A 22006-nucleotide genomic window follows, 5' to 3' on the forward strand; every position below is an offset into this window, starting at 1 on the left:
ATACTGGCAAATTGCCGTCGATGACCGCGACCGCGAGAAGACCGCATTCATCACACCCGACGGCCTCTACCAATTTGTTATGCCTTTTGGGTTGTGTAATGCTCCTGCAACTTTTGAACGCATGATAGACACTCTTCTACGCGGTCTGAAATGGTCGACCTGTCTTTGTTATCTGGACGACGTTATAGTTTTCTCGCCCAGCTTTGACAGCCACCTCCCTCGTCTGTCGGCCATTCTCGACATCTTTCGCCGGGCTGGCCTCCAGCTCAGTTCGTCTAAGTGTACCTTTGGGCGCCGCCAGATCAAATTACTTGGACACTTAGTCGACGCTACTGGTGTCCAACCAAACCCTGACAAGGTCCGTGCCGTCCGCGAGTTCCCAGTTCCACGGTCCACTCAAGAAGTACGCAGCTTTCTTGGGCTCTGTTCCTACTTTCGCCGCTTTGTTCTCAACTTCGCGGACATTGCTCGACCCCTCATGGACCTACTCAAAAAGAATGCGGCCTTTTCTTGGGGCGCGGACCAAGCGTCTTCCTTTGCGTCGTTGATTTCTGCCCTCACTACACCACCTGTGCTGGCTCATTTTGACCCGGCTGCTAGAACAGAACTTCGCACTGACGCAAGCGGCCATGGCATTGGTGCTATCCTCGCCCAAACACAGAACGGAGCCAACCGTGTGATAGCGTATGCTAGTCGTCTTCTGTCACAGTCGGAGAAGAATTACACAATTACTGAGCGGGAGTGCTTAGCTCTCGTCTGGGCTGTCGCGAAATTCCGTCCGTACCTATATGGACGGCCGTTCGTGGTCATAACAGATCATCATGCGCTCTGCTGGCTTTCAACACTCAAAGACCCCACAGGGAGGCTCGGCCGTTGGGCATTACGATTACAGGAGTACACGTTCTCGGTAGTGTACAAATCTGGCAAGTTACACAATGACGCCGATTGCCTCTCCCGCCATCCCGTTGAACCATCTGACTCCACTGAAACGGACCCCGACACCTATGTCTTGGCGATAACAGACTTCACCCATGTGGCCGACGAACAACGTCGAGATCCATCTTTGCTCTCTCTTATTGACCGTCTGCAATCCGGCACCCTCGATCCTTCCATCAACATGTTCTTGCTTCAGGATAACGTTCTTTACCGCCGCAACATGCACCCCGACGGCGCAGAACTCCTGCTGGTTGTCCCGCATCATCTGCGCAGGGATGTCCTCATCCAGTTTCATGACGCCCCCACTTCCGGGCACTTAGGCGTCTCCAGAACTTATGATCGCATACGACGACGCTTTTTCTGGAAGGGCCTTTATCGGGCCGTTCGCCGCTACGTAACATCTTGTGACCTGTCTCAGCGTCGGAAGAAACCTGCGACTCTACCCGCTGGTCTCCTTCAGCCAATTGACGTTCCAGCCGAGCCATTTTATCGAGTGGGCCTGGACTTGCTGGGTCCCTTTCCAATTTGCACGAAAGGCAACAAATGGATTGCAGTCGCTACGGATTATACCACTCGATTTGCAATTACTCGAGCGTTGCCAACCAGCTGCGCCACAGACGTAGCCGACTTCCTACTGTAGGATGTCATCCTCCAACATGGTGCTCCACGTCACCTACTCACAGATCGTGGTCGCTGCTTCCTGTCTCGTGTGGTTGACGATCTACTTCGATCATGTGCTACTCATCACAACTTCACGACCTCATATCACCCTCAAACTAATGGACTCACCGAACGCTTAAACCGTACACTGACCGACATGCTTTCCATGTACGTTTCCAATGACCACCATGATTGGGACGTTGCGCTCCCGTTCGTCACATTTGCATACAACTCATCGCGTCATGAAACTGCCGGCTACTCACCCTTCTATCTTCTCTTTGGACGCCATCCCTTACTACCCTTTGACACCTTGCTCCCTTCTGATCCGGCCTCCACGTCCACGACTTCCTATGCGCAAGATGTCATCACGCGTGCGCTTGTCGCGCGCACAGTAGCCCGCGCTCAGCTCACGTCATCGCAGACCGCACAAAAGGCCATCTACGATCGTCGACACCGGGATACTGATTTTCCACCGGGCTCTCTCGTCCTTCTCTGGCTCCCTTCTCGTCGCGTCGGCCTGTGTGAAAAGTTAATGTGGCGGTACGTCGGACCCTATCGCGTGATACGCCAGGTGACTCCTGTCACCTATGAGATATCTCCCATGGCATCCACCTCATCGACTGCCGCACAACTAACTGACATCATACATGTTTCCCGCCTCAAACTTTACAACTGTGATAATCCATTTTGATCACAACAAGCACCGGGACGGTGCTTCATCGGCCGGGGATAATGTCACGAGCAATGGCAAAGACAAAGACATTGTAGTGGGGCTGGGTCAGAGGCTCTCTTGTCGGACTGAAAACCTGCTGGAACCTGTGCGCTCTGTGCAGTCTTGACTAGGCAAGCGCTAGCCGTTCACGGTTAATTAAATACTCCCCGTAACAATATGCTTCTACGGCAATCCTTCTCAAGCGGATGGTATGCGGGCTCTTCATAAGAGGTGTCGAAATCTTCAACTTTAGCCGCTTTCTATGTAGAAGGTAGACAAATAATATAAGCAGAGAGTATTATAAAGTATCTCGTTTGCTGTAGTAAAAGTTCTATCGCGCTTATGAAGCAGGAAGAGAGGCCGATCAGCTGCATCCAGCACCCCTAAATTTACAATTTACACGAGCGAGCATATGCACGTCGCAGCAGAAATGCTTCTCTGTATACGTCGCACACGCTATGGCGTAACTTCCCGGTGCAGAAAGGTAGCCAAAGATATCAGAGTGCATACTATACCCTGAAAACGAGAAGTGGCACCTCGAAAAGGTTGCCGCATTAGTACGGAAAGCTGACGTGTAGCTTTCAAACTTGTACATACAACTATATAATATATAAACACGTTCGCGCCCATGCATTCACAGAAGTGCCACAGTCATGCATGTAGTTTTCCTGCATTAAACTATGCGTGGATCATACCCCGATGGCCGCTTCATTGATTAGGAAGAAACTGCACGCGCTCTGACCAGTGGCGCACCGACGGGGGGTGATTCGGGGGTTGTAACCCCCCCCCCCCTGAGGCCAACTTAACCCCCTCTTTTGTTTAACCCTTTTTCTTTCCTTACGCATTTCAGTACTGCAACTAAGATGTAAGACGCGCAATCGTCTGCACACTCGCAAAAAGCGCATTTTTTGACAATTTCCCCCGAAGAAAGTGAAATTAGCGCTTTTTAGATGGTATTGGCAAACTGTCAACCCCCCCCCCCCCCCCCTGGCAGATATCCTGGGTGCGCTACTGGCTCTGACCAACCTCCAAGAAGACCACAGCGTGCGTGTACGCGCTGTTGTCAAACTATAGAAACCTATCGAGACTGCATCAACAATTTTCGGGCGCATCGCAGAAGAAAGCCTTTAGGAGATCAGCATCAGCAGCGTGACGGCAGGCACGCTGTATTTTGTACCCGCAGCTGAATGGAAGTCACTTTGCCGTCCTACGGAAATTACAGCTGCCCTGTAAGACACTAACCGAGACGTCTTCATGATGTACCGTAAACTCTAAGACGAATTCTTGCTTCTTTCTCATTTTTATAGGTGTAAGTATATCTATAGTAGTGTATGTGTACAATCATTGCATACTACCGGTGCTAACATATGGGGCAGAAACTTGGAGGTTAACAAAGAAGCTCGAGAACAAGTTAAGGACCGCACAAAGAGCGATGGAACGAAAAATCGTAGGAGTAACGTTAAGAGACAGGAAGAGAGCGGTGTGGATCAGAGAACAAACGGGGGTAGACGATATTCTAGTTGACATTAAGCGGAAGAAATGGAGCTGGCCAGGCCATGTAATGCGTAGGATGGATTACCGGTGGACCATTAGGGTTACAGAATGGATACCAAGAGAAGGGAAGCGCAGTCGAGGACGGCAGAAAGTCAGGTGGGATGATGAGGTTAGGAAATTCGCAGGCGCAAGTTGGAATACGCTAGCGCAAGACAGGGGTAATTGGAGATCGCAGGGAGAGGCCTTCGTCTTGCAGTGGACATAAATATAGGCTGATGTTGATGATGATGATGATGATGATGATATCTATAGGTCATCTTACCGGGGACCAGAACATCAGTTTACCTTCGTATTTCGCCTGTGCTGCACATGCTTATACCGTTGTTCTTAGTTTCCCGGAAAACATTAACCAAGATATAAAAATATGCAGTGTACTCTAGGAGCACGCCACTAATTTCATGTTGCTGGTTGTTGTATGCAACAAGCCACACTACTTTTGTGTGGCCTTTTTTGCATATTTATTCAAGAATATTTACCCTCTCCTAAAGTACCCGCCGTGGTTGCTTAGTGGCTATGGTGTTGGGCTGCTGAGCACGAGGTCGCGGGATCGAATCCCGGCCACGGCGGCCGCATTTCGATGGGGGCGAAATGCGAAAACACCCGTGTACTTAGATTTAGGTGCACGTTAAAGAACCCCAGGTGGTCCAAATTTCCGGAGTCCCCCACTAAGACGTGCCTCATAATCAGATCGTGGTTTTGGCAAGTTAAATCCGATAATTTAATTTTTTAACCCTCTCCTAAAGCATTGAGTTCAGGGTAAAACTTCAAATGTCAAAGTTGTAGAGCCTTCTAAGAAAGATCTCATTCACGGCCTTTTTTTTAAAAAACAGAGTTATGGAGTGGAGCCTTCCACTTCATTTCCACTGCATTGCGGAGTGTGAGAATCTATGTCAATTCCACTCTTTCAGTCTGACCATTCCCACTCCTGAAGGGGCTGAGCTGATCAATTCTACTCCTCCTTTCAAGTAAATGAAACGCTTTCTCTATAACTGCTTACTACTTTCGCTCGCATGCGCCTTAACAAAAACATAGTCTTGGATGCCTAGCAATCTGAGAAAGACAATTTATAAGTCACTTTGGAAACCATTCTTCTTTTGCAGGACAATCTCTGGTTTTACATTTACGGGCATATGTTAGGCGGCATTATCTTTTTTTCAAAGACACATTGGTGACCTCCTGTTATCGAGCCTTCTAGATATTGGAAATTGGGCAAAAACATGGCGCGTGCTCAAAATCACCATAGACTGGCGCCAAGTGCAATCATTTGCGACATAGTCTTTGGCCTCCTACGTGGTGTGGTAGATCAAGGACGGTCTCCCTAAATCGAATCATACTTGGCAGATTAAGGTTGCTGTCTTTAAATGCAGTGAAGCTTTGTAACGCAGAAAATATTTGAGGTTTTAAGAAGCGTAGAATGTGTAGAAAACCGTTTTGTTTGTAATTATTATGGCAGATGCAGTCTATCCCCTGAAGGAGCTGTTATTCAGAAAAAAAGTGGAAAAATATAAGAAATTGGCCAAATCTAGAGGAATTTGCAAATATACTGGTTTCATAGATTTAATTACAATGCATGTTTAGCGCTCTAGGACTATACGCCCGTTCCATTCGAATTCTATTCTGAAATGTCGGGGTTTAATTCAATTTCCATTTCCAAAATGACGGTTTTGTCTTTCGCCTTTGCAGCCACCCGCGTTTCCCTTGGCGGTTCTGCACTTGCTTTTTCGCCTTGCCTGTTCTGTTATCTACCGCGAGATTGCGGTGATTGATTGTCTGCTACGGCGGTTCTCTTTTCGTTCCCCTTCGCAAGCAAACTTTTCTACCTTGCTCTTTCAGTGCTTTCTTCGTCGCCTTAACCTTTCTGCTATAGGCCGCGAGACTGCGGGTATTTTTTAGTGCTTCGTTACGTCATAAATTAAAACAGCTTCTGTTCTTGGCACCGCTGCTTCTTTCCCGTGCTCATCGCGGCTCGCGGAACCCCTGAGAGAAGGCGAGGGGCCTTACGCGCATAAATTTTACTCTGTCGTGCAGTGGTTCAGAAAATCTTACCCAGAAATATGAAGGCTCGTATCCATGATCGTATCATCTACTCGCCATACCCCAACGTGGGTATTCCCGAGTGCTCTTTCTATGCTCTGACCAAAGAGAAGCTGCTGGTGAACCCTGACAAACTGTTGCTGGTGACTCCATAGTAATATTTTTTCCGGATCCCATCACATGGGCAGTACGCGCCTTTTAAAGGGAAGCCATGCATACGCGTGCCTGCTTATACGCCTTTCAAACAATCACCTCGTGCCAGAAAGTGGCCTGTAAAAAAATCTTCGCACCAGATTGGTTAAAAGAGCATAAATTTGCTTCTGGCGAAGGGACACCACTTTTATCATTTGTGTTGTTTGGTCCAGAGAAAGTCAGGCATGCTAAATGCTGGGAAAGGAGGTTCATCGGAATGGTTGCTTGCGCTCCTTATTACGTTACTGAAGTATAGAACGCGAAAATTACACAGACAGAGATGAATACCCTGGCTATACATAAACAAAAAACGGATGAAAAGATTAGAGATGTCAGGACACTGGGAGGATAGTTGTAATAATAATGAAAATGCTGAAATTTCTTATCTTTCAAAAGAACAGATCTGAGTAAGAAAAATATACGTTGTTTTTAAATGAAAGGTAACAACTTGCACGAAAGAAATCGCTCTTTACAAATGTCAGTAAATCAATACTCGTTACAAATGAAAGATACGCCGCAGAAGATTACATCAAGTTAACAATAGACCATGTCACTGCCTGGGAACACATTACTAACGGAGAATACAAAAGAAAAATAGCTTGCAGGACCCTTAAGCTTCCCTACTAAGAGTGGAACGCGAAAGCATTCCAAGATACCTCACTGCTTATCACGCTTCCCGGCAAATGCAGCTTATGTAACCGTAAAGTTTACCGGGAAGTGCTTGCGGCGAACGTCATGCACGAAGGCGAGCTTTCTGGTATGAACACGGCCTCTTGCGTGGGCCGATCCCAGAGGTAACGTGGCTGGATCCCATCACCACCAAACCAAAAAAATTACATAATTTCAAGGTTTGCGTAATTGTTTAAAACTTTTAATATTCTAGTCTGAGAAGATTTGACATAAAAGGCATGCACTGTCTGTTTTTTGCTTCATGACATTTGTTTGTGGACTGTCATTCTCAAACTTCCGAGGGATAACTTTGTCAAGAATCGAAGACAACATATGAGCGACTTTCGTGAAAGAATGCTGTGGGAATATAACCCACATATACCGCATGTCATATAACAAGGCGTGGCATATACGTACCTAAATATATACGGAAATTTTCGCTGACGCAGAACGACGCCGACACCGCATTCTCTGCAACACGGGGCATTCTCGGTTCAGCAGTCGGATTAACGCGATCAGTTTACTTTTGAAACTAGCAGGTGTTGACCAAGGCTGTTAACTGCGATGCGACGGGCGTGTGAATATTTATTGGCACAGAGTGGCCCTTGCCGTCACTACATCACTAGTAGCGGAGTTCCAAAGCTGGAATCACGCGCTAGGGAACGACGCCTCTGCTAGAAGACAACTGAATAACATTCACCTGCTTCGGGCTATTTCTGGTAAATCCGTTCCAATATGGCGCTGTAAACACGTGCTGGTTCAAAGCGAGATACCTACTTTCAAACCTGCGATCGCGCATTTCATTTTGCGTCTTTATACACGTACTTCAGTTGTCAGAACGAATGCTGCTACTGTAGGCAGAGTACTGTTCGAAAGGCCTAAGCAACCTCCATAGTTCATTCGTTCCTTCATTACCACGAGTGGACAAACTGTTCCGCACTCACCGACACCACATCAGAGTGTGGCTTTGTGCCTCTTTATAGGCTTGTGAATGGCTTTGAAATGCTCTAGTAGCAGGTTAAGATTGTCTTCAAACCCTTCGCGCTACAAGCTGTTTCCGACGCTAGCAGACGTTCCACAACGAGCACATTCATGAGCTCCTTGTAGGTCCGTGGGGAGGAGTTCCTCTCCTTCGAATAGTATATTGCTCACTGCCGTACGGCATTCTGCTTCATCTCTGTTCCCACAATTACGAGAATAAAGTCGTGTAAATTAGAAGTGCTGCCAGTTGTGCCAGTAAAATTAGACTGGTGCTTTACCTCCACTAAAACTCATAGAATATTTTGTAGGTGCAACACTCGCAATTACTCTTGACCAGGCGTGAGTGTTAAACATCTTACGCAACCACTTTTATTTATTTGTCATCTTGCCAGTTGCATCAAGCTAGAACTGCTGTATACCGTCTTCGGACTAACATTCAAAGAAATAACCACATATTCTCGGTGCCTGATTATCACCGCACAATGCTGCATAATATGCACATTGGTGCTCGCATATTTGGCCACACATTATTTGTTGTGACCTTTAGGTGGTGGCCGAAACAAAAAACAAGAGCGAGTAGTGCCTGTCTGGCGCAGTCCACATAAGACTGGTACACCTGGGCAATACCCCTCAGGTTTTCTGTTGTTTAACTACATTCCGTAACAAACGCCTATACAAGGTGTTTCACTTAACTCGGGCCAAATTTTAAAAACATGCAAATGCCCTGTAGCTGGACAGAGTCAAGGTAATGTTGTTTGCCCGTGAATACCTGCGAAGTGCCTCGTGCGGCCGGTGGCGCGGCAATATTGCGTGTATTCGCGGACTTCTCTCACGCTAGAACAAACATTTTTATGTAGCACGTATTGATAAACCTAAAGCTGTATCGAAAGTTTCTCACGTCGCTCTACAATTTTCTCATTGACACTTTTTATGTAAATATAATATTTGCGAAGTTGAATAATTCATTATGACTAATTATCTAATTAGTCGGAATTCAAAAAGATAGTCTGAGTACCTCCAAGCGACGGCAAACAACATTACCTTGCTTCCGTCCAGCTACGTAGCATTGCATATTTTTAAACTTTGGTCCAAGTTAACTGAAATACCCTGTTACAACATGCAAGATTTGATTACGTAGCGAAGTTCCATGCTTCCAACGTACTTCTCTTCATTTTCTCTTTCTCATCTTCCATCTCCGAAGTTTACCTCTCATATTTTATAAAAGAAAGTAAACGATTACGCTATCCAGAAATTGCACGCTCATTGGCTTAGAGTATCAGCTACTCCTTTTGTGAAAGTTTATGATCTAAAGCGTAACGTGTGGAAGCTTCTTATGGTATTATTCTTCCGTCTTCCTACACCATGTAATTCTTACGTCCCACACCTAAAAATTTAGAGCTCTGCTAAGGCGCAAAGAGCAATCTATGCCGAATGAAAGAATTAGAGTGGCACAGAAGGCTTCGCGTTTCAAATCTGTACGACGCGCGCGGCCAACAATAGACTGAGCACTTCTTGCGGGAGTGTTATCTACGATACACCGGTACTCATCAAATAAATGAAAAATTATATTAACTTGTAGCGTACATTATAACATCCACCTGCTGCGTGCAGATTTTACGTCGCCTATGTTTTACTTGCTTTTAGCAGCAAAGCATGGATGGCGCTGCTTAGAATTTCACTCTTTCAAGGAAAATGTATTTATCGACAAAGGGCTATCAGTAATTGCGCGACTTGCTTTATTGCCTTGCAGGTAACCTTGCTGTGCACAAGCATCTCTACGGCGATGTTTATTTCGTGGATTCTTTCCCGAAGACAGAGACATCAAAAGTCAACAGAAAAGCCCTAGCTCTTTCTCTCCTGAGAGTGTAATCTCTAAACTCCAGCCTTCTGTTATGTCTAGTACAGGAAAGTTTATTTTTCACCATCAATAAATTTTGCTGTGCCACAAGTGTTTTCAAGTTTTCCTCTAGTGTGAACTGTGGATATTCATTTCTCAACTTTTTTATAATACAGTCGAGACCGTATAAATCGAATCTGATGGTGATCACAAGAAAGTTCGATGTATATATATAAGCTTAGATATGCATGACAGAGCCCAAGTTTATGTTGAGCGAGGGGGTTTCTACAGAAAATGTGTCCATCGGGGTCATACATTACCTACCAGAAAATTGTCCTTAAGCGTAAGCAGCAATCTTCACGAGCATCCATTAGCACTTCGGTTAAACAGATTCCCACAATTCATTTAGTGAGCAAATTTATTCCTATTTTTGTAGAGCACAACTAAATGTGTCAATTTTAGTCCGTTTACATTTCTTACCCGCAATCTTTCGCGGCCCAGTTAGTGGTGTTACCAGAGCTGCACGGAAAATAACGACCAATGGCAAATGGTACAACACACTCAGCGAATGGATTAGTTGCGCTTCTCAGGTTAGTGAAGGAGAAAACGAATGCGAGAATGCAAAAAAAAGCACAACTGCGAAACGAATGGTGCACTTCGTTTCATCTCGTTCCGTCTACGATTCATTTTCTTTGTCAGTAACCTGGTGAGCAGTAACTCCAGTATGAATGTCCAACTATGTTTTATAGAAGCTCTAAATTATATTTCGTAGACACGATCCATCTTACGTATCAGTATTTGCGCGTCGAAAGAGTGTCGACAACAGCGGCTTTAATTGGACAACACAAGCGCCGCCTTTGTGTTGTCCACTTATCTTGTGTCCCTCTCTGCACGCCTTACCTTTTTTCTGCATTATGAATCCTTACCCACTAGCTCAGCTTTCTGTCGTTCTAATACCAGCTTTAGTTCGCTCTCTAAATGGTGTAGAGGCTCATTTCATTGAAGCTGTTTGACATTCTCTGGTACGCTGTTTTTCTTGCCAGCATTGATGAAAGTCGAAGGTAACAAACTGCGATATTTGTGTGTCACTACTGCGTTGAAGACGATTCTTGTTATTGGAGAAATTAACTCTAAGCCCAATCTTCATTTCGTGAAAGCCCGATCGTCCGCCTTTTGTGGTAAGTCTGCCGTGATGTAGAGTAAAGCTCGAAAATTATTTTTCACATATGCCTTCTTCGTATAGCAGTTATTCCAGTCATCGATAAATGTAACTGACGTTAAAATGACCATTTCAGAATTACATTGTCGCACAAAGTACCTGAATGCGTTCAGCAGAAGCGGAGTAATTGGCAATCAAATAGCCCGTTCGCGGTGCTTCCGCTCCTACTTCAATTGCCCTGCACTGTGAAGGCTACGGAGGAGAGGAGAGCGCCCACAACGCTTCGGCTACTCGACGTCCCCGTGGCGCGCTGTTCACATTCGATTTCGGGTGTTCAAGTAGACGCTGCTACTTCCAATTTTGGCGCCTACGACACGCCAAACGCGGTTGTCCTGAGCAAGCCGCAGTGCGCTAAGCCAGCGGATTCGTCCCGGAACCCTGCGTCTGCCGTGATATCTGCGGTACGTACCAGACCATAAACTGTAGTGCGTACGCGCAGCGTTTGCTTTCGTACACGACCGGGCTGGGATGCGTGCTCGCGCTCATATGCTCCAGTGTGGCCGTACTACTAGTGCAGACCAGCTTTGTCTTGCGCCAGCTTTACCGACGGATAGTAGCCACATCCGACTTGCGCATTTGGAAGCGCTAATAATATCTCAATACGAATCGAAATCGGCCAAGGCGTCTAACAAGCAGCGGCCTGTAGTAAGCGCGCGCTGCCCTTACGAAAATGAATTTAGAGTTCCATTAGAACTCCTAATGAGTTCCTATGAAGTCAAAAGTAACTCTATAGGAACTCGCGCTCTATAGAGTCGTCTGCATAGAATCTCTATACGAAGTCTAAAGCAACCTCTCTATAGAAACATGTCAGTTCACAAACAATAAAAGTGCAATAGAGGGTGTATTGACGTTATATTTACTGAATTCTATAAAGTATTTTTTAAAGAACGTCTTTAGAACTTCTAACGTGACTTCTCTATAGAATGGCTCTCCATTGGCTTTCTATAAATGTTCTATAGAGGGTGTATTGATATCTTATGTACTAAATTCTATAGAGGAACGTTTATAGAGCGTTTTAGCACTTCTAATGCGGCCTGTCTATAGACTGGCTCTCAATTAGCCCTCTACAAATGTTCTATAGAGGGTGTATTGATATCTTACGTACTCAATTCTATAGAAGAACGTTTATAGAAAGTTTTTTGCACTTCTAATGTGACCTGTCTATAGAGAAGCTCTCCATTCGCTCTCTATTAACGTTCTATAGAGGGTGTGTCCATATCATATGTACTAAATTCTATAGAAGAATGCTTATAGAACGTTTTTAACACTTCTAATGCTGCCTGTCTATAGACTGGCTCTCCATTCGCCCTCTGTAAAAGTTCTATAGAGGTTACATTTACATCGTATGTACTAAATTCTATAGAAGAATGTTTATAGAAAATTTCTAGCACTTCTAATGTGGTCTGTCTATAGAGCGGCTCTCTATTCGCGCTCTTTAAGCATTCTTCAGGGTGTTTCACTTACCTTGTGCCAAACATTAAAAAATATGCAAACGCGACGTAGCTTGAGAGAACCAAGGTAATGTTTGCCGTCGCCCTCAGATGCTCAAATTATTATTACATTCCGCCTAATTCAATAATTAGTCTTAATTAATTATTGAGCTTCTCAAGTATTATAATTAGATAAAAATTATCAATGAGAAAATTGCAGAGCAACATGAAATACTCGCGACACATATTTCTGTTGCTCAATACGTGCTGCATAAAAGTGTTGTTCCGAATGTAAAAGAATCCCGCGAATACACGCAAAGTGCCTCGAGCGGCCAGTCGCGCGGCAATATTTCAGAAGCTGATTAATTATTTAAGACTAATTATCTAATTAGGGGGAATGCAAAAATTATGTGAGTATCTCCAAGCGACGAATAACATTACCTTGGTTTGGATAGTTCGGTCCAGCAACGTGGCATTTGCATATTTTTAAAGTTTGGCTCAAGTTACGTGAAACACCGTGTATGGAGGGTGTTTTGGCATCATATGTATTAAATTCTATAGAAGAATGTTATGGAATGTTTGTAGCACTTATACTGCGGCTGCCTATAGACTGGCCCTCCATTCGCACTCTATAAGCGTTCTATAGTGTGTGTATTCACATATGCACTGAATTCTATAGAGGAACGTTTATAGGATGCTTAAAGAAGCTACCGTGCGGCCTGTCTATAGAATGGCTCTATATTTGCACTCTATAAACGTTTCAATAGAAGGTGTCGAATACTGCTGAATAATATCTCAAAGTGTCTTTTTAACTCTAAAAGACAACAGTGCACCCATGCAAATTTTTGTACTTGCAACAAATGAAATGAAAAAAAAAATAATATACGCTAGTTCAGAGCGAATTGGACAATTGCATTTGCCTTTAAGGTGGTGGGAGGTCCTCAGCGGAGAACGTACTGAGATATTGACACATAATAGTAAGATTCACGTACTGTAACACGTTTAGATATTTTGCTTTTTAGCTCGATATACAGAGCTGTTGCTAAGCTCTTGTAAAATTACCACTCGCGCCAATTTCCAAGGAATAAAAAGCCTGATTATTTCAAACCCGTTTCATAGGTTTTTACTATCAAGCAAGAGCATCTTTACAATCAGTGAAGAAGGCGAACAAAACAAAAAGTGAAATTACACAACGTAACGCCAAGGAAGCGCATTGTGGTTTCTATCGCCGGTGCTGGTGAATCACAAAGATGACCAAGGAACACTAAACAAAACTACGCGTAAGCAGTCGCGTCTATCTGCTGGAACGCAGTGACTGCAGCACTTGGCAGCAAACACACAGAATGCCGCCGCACATTTTGGCCTACGTCACTAAAATGCGACGCATGCACGCTGCAGAGACATGCGGTTTTTTCGAGGAATCTTCGTAGGTCGCACGATACACAGAGAAGGCACGAACGACATGAGTGCAATCCGCGCACGATAAACACACCGACACGAAAGCAAGATACGGACGACATGGGTATAACCTGCGCCACACAAGCAAAATTAAGAACCATAGTATATTTGTTGCTTTGCGACGGACAATTACAATGCGCACGGAAACATCGCACAATTCCATGCGTACCTCCGAGATTGTGTCAAAAATTTCTGGGCTACATTTAATGTTGAAGAAAGCAGGAAGCTATTTAAAACGAAGTTACGGCCCAGGTAGCGCAGCTAACGGCTGCGGAAAATGTCATTTAGGCGCTTTAAGGCAGGTGATCGGAGTTCAAATCGTTCAAATCACGCCCCAGCGACGAATTTCTCAGGATCACATAACCAGATCTCGAAGGCCATGCTTTGTTGGCTACTTGCGGCATAAGTGATTCAAAAACAAGAATTGGTTATGGAATTTCTTCCTGCGCTAAATTGTAGCGTACAATATAGACTGGTGGATGGTTCCTTTTGTCTCGGAACATATATATAAGTAATTGGGCACAAAATGGCAGAAAAACGTGCTGTAGTGGTTATTATTGCTGGCATCACGGAGGCCATAACAGCCTCACAATTATACAGACGGCGCTGGCGGCGCCGGTGCCACTCGGCCGGTAAAATAAGGCGTGTTGTTATTCCTCCGTCTTGAATGTGCCGGTCGGTAGTGCACGCTGCTTCGATGTGTTTGTTTGATCGTGTGTTTTTAGGTTTGCCGTAATGAAATGTGGTGTATTTCGTGTGCACGAAAGTGCCGGAAGGTAGCCTGCGTCTCGCTGCAAACTCGCCGTATGCGTGGCGCGCCAGGCAAATGTGGACCAACGATTTTCATGCCGTGGAGTGTGTTCCCTTTGTCTTGGGTGGCCGTGGAAAGTTTTGTGGACGTCGCGATGAAATAATGCGTATTATTAGCGTGCCTCAGCTCGTCCATTACGCAACGGCATGTATGCTGGATCAACATCGTCGACGCAGCACTGGCAACTCGGAGAGCTCTTTTCGATCTCATTGTACTGTTCAAAAGGTAAGCAATCGTAGTTGCTAACTACACGTGTGTTGTGCGTGCTTATCGTGTGCATAGAGAGCCTTGCGGACGTAGGAAATAGAACACCAACGACAACAGTGAAATCTGTGCTGATGCTTGCGGCGCACTCGTTGTCAGAATTTAGTTACGCAAATTTGTTGCCACAATGCGGAATTGATAATCCTGATAAGCGTTTTCTTCCGCTGAGATAGATTACGTTCGGAAATCATCTTGTGCACCTGTGCGTGAGCTCCCGTTTTTCTGCTGCAGTTGCATAGTAACGATCCACCTGCCTCTTCACCGATTCTTTCAATGACGTTTCCTTGCTTATAAATGCTTCGACGTTGTGGGTAATCTCTGCTTACGAGGTTTTAGGCTTACGAGCAGCAGGGAAAAAATGTAAGCCAATCACAGCTTGCTACTTACTAGCATAGCTTTCTTTTCATGACAAGCTGTGCTGACATAACTTTCACATAAGTAAACATGGTAGGGGAAAGTTGCTTAATCTAAGTAATAAAAATAACGACTCTCTAAAAAATTTAAATATACATTGTAATGTGCAGGTGCGACGTGCCCAAAAATTTACTTTGATGAAGAGGTCCATATTATCAAGCCATTCAATAATTTCAACCTTTTGCTCTCTTGCCATCATGTACTAGTGCAGACATTGTTTTCGTGACTATTTTAGTTGCTCCTTGCATGTGTTTACGATATGACAGCTTTATTGTTCCACTGCTATAAGCTGACACAACTCATTTTGTAGTGGTCAGGCCTTGGCCCGCAACAGTGTCCACTAAAAGGAGGAGCCCCGAGAAATGCTGACCCCATACGAGTGCCTGCAGCAGCATGGCTCGATGCTCATGTCAGGTATGTATGAAATGTACATCTTCCAAAAAAGTTGGATCTTGGTATCATTCATGGTTCAGTTTAGCGACTCATTAGTTTATGCAGTTTACTAAAGAGGATAAATATTTATGCAACTGTATTCAACTTACTTACATGTGTGCGTAAAGATTATGCACACATCATCATGTTCTGTATAAAACTAGACCTAACATGTCCTGAAGTTTAGTATTTTTTCCTGCATAAATTGTTTGGCTGCAACATAAATTTTATTTTTGTTTAGTACACAGTATGTTTATCGCTTTTTAGTTTTGTTCTATTGTCTTAAAACTGTTTCCTATGCTGTTGCATTTATTTCCATATTTTTCCTGTTTGTGCTGTAAGCTCATGCAGTTACCTGTGCATATGTAAGAATTTGTAGTGTAGTTTGCCACATATGTCACAAGTCTAAGCACGTAGCGTGCACACCATTGTTTATCATTAATCTCTGACCAGTTATTTCTGTCCTGTTCCCAGAACAACTGTGTCTGGCAAATGCACATTTGATTAGCTTGAATTTGCTGAAAATAAATATGAAGGTCAGTATTCGCTGTGCTCAATTACTTCAGTAATAAATAGGCAGACTGATTTCAATCCCTTGTCATCTAGAAAGGATATCTTTTTTTCGAGCAATATAAATGAGAGCTCGCTCACACATGTCTTCTTATTTATGTGGCATGCCTCACTGATTTCTCTAGTTGATTTTTCAGTGTGGGTGAACACAGATGAACAATCTTAATCCTACATTATGCCCTGTTGTGACAATGCATGGCCAAGTTGGATAAACATACTGGTCTTTTGTGTGAAATATGGTCATCGCTTGGGCACATGTTTAGGCACCGGCCAGTTTGCCCTATGTAAGCTTCACCACATGTGAAAGGAATACAGTACACTACCTGTGACACATAATGGACAAATTTGGTGGTATTTCTCACCGAGGCAAGCCTCCCTTGCCTGCTTGCCTTTCTCAATTCGCTTGCGGGCTGCCATGCATATCCGGCCTGCTTTATTTTTCGCTAGAAATACATGTGCATAGCAGTCTACAAGTGAACTAAGAAAGGCACCCTGGCCAGGGAGACTTGCTTTATTAAAGATACCATTAAATTTGTCTTGTGTCTGTCAGGGGTAGTGTTGTCTATTTCTGTGATCATATGCATATTTGGTCAAATGTACATGGCGCAGACAGTCCGGTGCCTCAACATGCGCCTAGGAGAGAAAATTATACGGACCAGGGGTTGAGCGATAAAGCCAATATTTTCCTCTGCCTGTGAAAGCAATGCGAAATTGAGGACGGCAGTCCAAACTTGGCATTGCAAAGTTTTCATCGCAAACAACCCTAAAAAAGTCTGATTGGTCCCCATGCAACAGATAGTTAAATGCATTGTTATCATGATTGCTCAAAATCTCAAGCTCCACGTGAGAAATTGAATACTGCCATATTACGCATAGCACATACGAACTATGGGGACCGGCAGATGTAATATTTTTTCACCCACTGAACAATAGAAGCCAGTAGATCATTCTCTTTTCTTCCATAAATTTGTTTGCTATGCGTAGCGCGATGTCTATATAGGAGCCTCAGTTCATGGGTGTTCCTGCTTACTTACATGTTAAAATTAGAATGTGTTGTCATTACAAGATGACGTTAATGTGTGACTGGGCTTGCTGTTCTTTGGAGACACTTTATTTTTGTCACTAGCAATATCATTCTAGTGTCGGTGCATTGGCCTAGTTCTAGTGTCACAAAATCTTGGGAAAGTGAAAATATTCTCAGAATTGATTGCCTGAGAACTGTCCCTCTTCACGGAGATACTTCAGCTACTTTCTTGCTATAATTTTTTTTCTGAAATACTTAAATGAAGCAGTGTACTGCTACAACTATATATATATATATATATATATATATATATATATATATATATTATACCACATTTGTAGATATATATATATTTGTGACATGTTTGCGCCTGCCTATACATTATGGCTAAATGTTCAGTACACCGTTTTAAAATGATTTTCAATTGTATTTTGCAGGCTTCACCGTGGCAGAGTACCAGGCGGAACCAACGAGGTTAAAAGCTAGCCTTTCCTCGCTGCTTTACCAGGAAGTGAAGTAGTGGGCGATCATGTAAGAATGAACTTGCAACATGTGAGCAGTAGCCAAAGCTTCATACAGGTCATGCTGGTGGTAAAAACTGGAATGCTGAGACAAACCACATTATTTATTTATTTAAGTATTAAATAATTTACATTTATTTGTTTATACCTCACTAAAGCCTTACATGCCTCCAGGAAGTAATTAGGTAAAATGGGAAAACATTATTACATCAAAGTAAACACGTTATTCAAAAAAGCATCATTCGCATAGCACAAGCATGATGTAACATTTTTTATTCAGGGGACGTTTCATACAAACCACGAAAATTCCAAGAACCGAAGCTATTAAGTTAACAACTCTTACTAAAAAACAGTGATATCTGTTGACGGATCATACACTGCTCTAAAATACAATAATTAATTTGTGAGTGCAAAATGCTTACAAACATTGGAACATTTACTCAAGCTGTAAATTCATATATCAAATTCCTTGACTTAAGACATAGCTGATCTAGTCTGCAGAACTGTGATATGTGTTTTTATTGCAGAGTTGGGGATTATTAAACTTCGGGGTGCTTTTACTTTTCTTTAAACACGCCTATTTTAAAAAATTTTTACTTTAGGCTCGGAATTGAAATTCTTCCAACTGCTAGGCCTTAACTTTCTCAAATGCTACAAATTTAATTCAAATAGCCCTGTGGTTGTCTCAAAACCATTTAGGAATTTCACACGTATTTAAGGAGGGACATCGGAGTATGTCCTTAGCTAAAGCTCGAGGCCAATTCCGATTTGCAGAACAGAATTGTGCTTGCTAGTTTTTTTTTGTGAATTATAGTTCAAAACATGATAACTTTTTTTAATTGTGCAATTTTCAACCATTCTTAATAAAAATTGATGGTCTAAATGTAAATAACAACAATGAAAATGTTTTAAATAACAAACATCAAGTTCAGTCCCGTGGTTACCGAGAAAAACGATTTCACTTTTCACATGCATAGGAGCTCCTGAGCTAAATCGTTTTCTTAGGTATTGGTGTACGTCAGTAATGTTTGTATTTCCCAGCATAATTTTGGAATATTGAGCCTGATCTCAAAATTTGCCTTATAACAACATTCAAGCTTATTCGGCTTTGTACAATATATGATGCACTTCTCCAGGAGTACCACTGTTTACTGCATTTTTACAAGGACTACCAGTGTTCTTTTTATACTTCAAAATAGGCCAGAATGCTGTGGTTTGTAAGTTTAGTGTGGTTTTGGTGGAGCTGACGCATAACATTGCAGTGCACATATACTTGTGCACATTGATATGAATCTACTTTCAGGCTTTAGTATCCAACCATTTAATGTGCACTGAGCAGGTCCTTCTGCGGTTTTAATGCGAAGCTTTCTTGTTTTAGACAAGCCTGCTTTTCTCAGATGTCAACTCCAGTCGAGTGTGCCACAAATGTTTTCCTGTTTCGTATGTTAGCACCACCAGCTTGATCCGTGAAGCGCATTGGCAGCTACAGTTTGTGTGTTGCAAGTTCTACAGTCTGCATGTATGCAGACTGTTCTGAAGTGTGTATGTAGTATGTATGATGCATGTATCTAGTCTGAAGTGCAATAAACGTTTAAAACAGATCACTTTGTGGTTCTAGTGCCAATTTATTTTGGCCACTGCATTTACTGTAATCGTTAATGCCTACAGTACAGTTCTCTAGAACCTCGGCAAAGTACAAGCACATTACAAACATCGACATAGGTTTTGTAGAGATTTGTCTTTTGGGTCTGTAAAGCAACTGCAGAGAAATGTTCTAAAGAAATTTGTCTTTACATTCTTGAAAGGAACTCAATAGAAATGTTCTATAGAAATTTGTCTTTAAGATCTTTAAAAGAACTCCGTAGAAACGTTCTGTAGAAATTTGTCTTTACAATCTTAAAAGGAACTCAATAGAAATGTTCTATAGAAATTTGTCTTTAGGATCTTAAAAGGAACTCCGTAGAGATGTTTTATAGAAATTTGTCTTTACAAGCTTAAAAGGAACTCCATGAAAATGTTCTATAGAAATTTGTCTTTAGGATCTTAAAAGGAACTCCGTAGAGATGTTCTATAGAAATTTGTCTTTAGGACCTTAAAAGGAACTCTGTAGGAATGTTCTATAGAATTGTGTCTTCAGAGTTTCTATAAGAATGCGGTGTCCAAATAACTGTTGGAACTCTATAGGAAAATTCTATAAGCAGTCAAAATAAACACAATAGAATTCTATCGAACAAGTTCAAAGGACTTTCTAAAAAAACACATTAAAATTTTTGTAAGGGCCATGGCAAGCGTGCATGTGGTCTGACCTTAAACTTTCCTTCTTTTGAGGCTATATTAGTACCCAAACTAGTAGAAATTAGCGAGATCTGATGGCTACGACTCCGATAAGCAGCGTGGTCAAAGTTCCTACAGCGGGCGGCCGCGGTTGAGCGTGAGCAGACGATAGACTGCTGTTTAGAAGAACGTAATTATTATCGAAATTCGAAAGCAGATATTCGGTTATTGCAGCCTTCTAATTGAAATGTGTCAATAAGTATACAAAACAGCACTCGGAAGAAGCGCACTGATCGAACCTTCCTTCTTCATTAATGTCAGCTATTGGCCAATAGCAGCCGCGTTTGGGAATCTGCTATATTACAAATTAATACAGCCCGAAGGGAATCAGGAACATGCTTCTGTTGAAACGAGATCGTTTGAGAAAAACACGACTTCGCGCTCCGCTTGTGAGCTGCACGTGTCGAGCACGACTGCAAAGTTTGGCCTTAATATACACAGCAGCGTAGCTATCCGCACAGCCTGTTGTTTTTTTTTTTCTTTTTGACCAAGCCCAACGGGTGGTTCAGGACCCCTTTACTGAATCCTCGCGTACCATATGCTTTGCAGCTGCTAAAACAGGTCGATATTAAGGCGCGACGGGGGTCTTGAAAAAACACAAAGAAATTTAAACCAAATTCTGCACTCACTTCAGTAGCTGTTTCGGTGTGATAGGTAAGCATGGAGAACTTAGGGTTGGTAATATCGATGAACGATTAATCGATTAAAAGTATCCCGCTAAACGATTAATTGTCATCGATTTCCACCTTTCATTTAATTGACTTAATCGATTAGGCCTGTTCGATTAATAGTTTTCGAGAGATGGACAGGAGTGGCACGAGAATTTTGAAATCGTACTGGAATGGCGGCCCACGAGCAGTGTCGGTGAGGCTGGGGTGGAGCGACTGTCGACTGTCTTTCCGAGTCCAGAGTGATGCCGAGCTGAGCGCTTCCCCTCTCTTCCCCCTTCCCCCACCCCCCCACATTGCACACGCCACCACGTCGCGCGAAGCCGGGGCTTGAAATGCCCTCCCAATTCAAGGCACACTATAGCGAACCAGTCATTGATCGTAGTACCACTGCCAGTCCACTAAAAATGTTTCACAGCATGCGCGCTGGCTTAGACCATGTATTTGACACAACGATGGAGTTCTATATTCTCGCATGCTGGTTGTGTGCCATTCAAAGTAGGTGTCGGTTTCACCTAAACATGCCAGCTAATTGACATTCCTTCACTCTGTAGAAAATATTATGTGGTTTAAAATCCTAAACCACTGACTTTCTTTTCCCCTGTGTACATTCCAATTTCTTGCATATTTCAGTTGGACTTCACCTTTCACTTTTGTCATTTTTCTTAATTCTTCTTTAACTGTACTGTACTTGGATTCAATAGTGCAATGTACCTTAATAAAGCGAAGCTTTATATGTCTATAGTCGCATACAACTTAAGTCTGCAGTGAAGCCCCGTCCACGCCCTCATAACCGCCAGCCACTGTTCCTCCGCGAGGCTGAAAATAGTTCGTACTTCAAAGTTTCCCTGTTACCTAAATAAGGCGGTAACCACGAAAATGAAATTATAAACCCGTAATTTTATACGTTTTCACTTAACTATTATAGTGGAAAGTACAAGTACGACAAGTACAGTCGTATCAAGTACGACGCCATTTTAAAACTTCGCAAGACGACAATTTTGTTTGCTTCTGTGATTGGCTGGCGGAGTAACACAACCACGCGTGGTCCCTATACCTTTTTTGCCAACTGCTGTTTCTAAATTTGTATCCTACTATAGGCGAATTCGTATATGGCTAGGCGAAATCGCCTGTGTACACAAAACTATAATCATCAGCATTCGCTCGAGCGTCATCGTCTTCTTCCGCAGCTCGCTCGTAGGCGCCCCTCGGGTTGCGCTCGTGCTCGTGCTCGGCATGCGCTCGTGCCACTGCTCCCGCGTTCGTCGTCGTCGTCTGCTTCGAAA

General features: G+C 43.3%; 1 long non-coding RNA gene across 1 annotated transcript; it reads left to right on the forward strand.

Moving 5' to 3' along the window:
• Positions 1–14364: 14364 nt before the first annotated feature.
• LOC125944850 (uncharacterized) lies at positions 14365–19312 on the forward strand. The gene is made up of 3 exons (XR_007466554.1): positions 14365–14718; positions 15482–15585; positions 17635–19312. It is a non-coding gene; the product is annotated as an uncharacterized LOC125944850 (long non-coding RNA).
• Positions 19313–22006: the final 2694 nt, after the last annotated feature.

Source organism: Dermacentor silvarum, chromosome 4, assembly GCF_013339745.2.
Source record: "Dermacentor silvarum isolate Dsil-2018 chromosome 4, BIME_Dsil_1.4, whole genome shotgun sequence".
NCBI classification, from domain to species: domain Eukaryota; kingdom Metazoa; phylum Arthropoda; class Arachnida; order Ixodida; family Ixodidae; genus Dermacentor; species Dermacentor silvarum.